An 890-nucleotide genomic window follows, 5' to 3' on the forward strand; every position below is an offset into this window, starting at 1 on the left:
TTTATTGGAACACAAATTGTTGCAATTTTAAAATCTCACCACCAGCACCTTCAACACCCGTATTTCCCGCAGGCTATATTTACAATGACGGGTTATGGAGAGAGAAGGAGAGAGACAGTCAGACAGAGAGAGAAGGTGGGAGAGGGAAAGCGAGAGAGAGGGGAAGAGATAGAGTCAGACAGAGAGAGAGGAGAAGAGGTAGGGGGAGGGAGAGAGAGAGAAGAGAGAGAGAGAAGGTGGAGGAGAGGTAGGGGAGGGAGAGAGAGAGGGGAAGAGAGAGAGAGTCAGAGAGAGAGGAGAAGAGGTAGGGGGAGGGAGAGAGAGAGAAGAGAGAGAGAGAAGGTGGAGGAGAGGTAGGGGAGGGAGAGAGAGACAGGGGAAGAGAGAGAGAGTCAGAGAGAGAGGAGAAGAGGTAGGGGGAGGGAGAGAGAGAGAAGAGAGAGAGAGAAGGTGGAGGAGAGGTAGGGGAGGGAGAGAGAGACAGAGGAAGAGAGAGAGAGAGTCAGACAGAGAGAGAGGAGAAGAGGTAGGGGGAGGGAGAGAGAGAGAAGAGAGAGACAGAAGTTGGAGGAGAGGTAGGGGGAGGGAGAGAAGAGAGAATAGAGAGAGAGTGTATAGGAGAGGTAGGGGGAGGGAGAGAGAAGTGAGAGCGAGAAGAGAGAGAGAGGGGGTAGAGGAGAGGTAGGGGGAGGGAGAGAGAGAGAGAGAGGGGTGGAAGAGAGGTTCGGGGAGAGAGAGAAGAGAGAGAGGGTGGAGGAGAGGTAGGGGAGGGAGAGAGTGGGAAGAGAAAGAGAGATGAGAGAGAAAGGGTGGAGGAGAGGTAGGGGGAGGGAGAGAGCGAGAGAGAGAGCGAGAGAGCGAGAGAGCGAGAGAGAGAGAGAGAGAGAGAG

Source organism: Salvelinus alpinus, chromosome 2 (assembly GCF_045679555.1).
Source record: "Salvelinus alpinus chromosome 2, SLU_Salpinus.1, whole genome shotgun sequence".
NCBI lineage: Eukaryota > Metazoa > Chordata > Actinopteri > Salmoniformes > Salmonidae > Salvelinus > Salvelinus alpinus.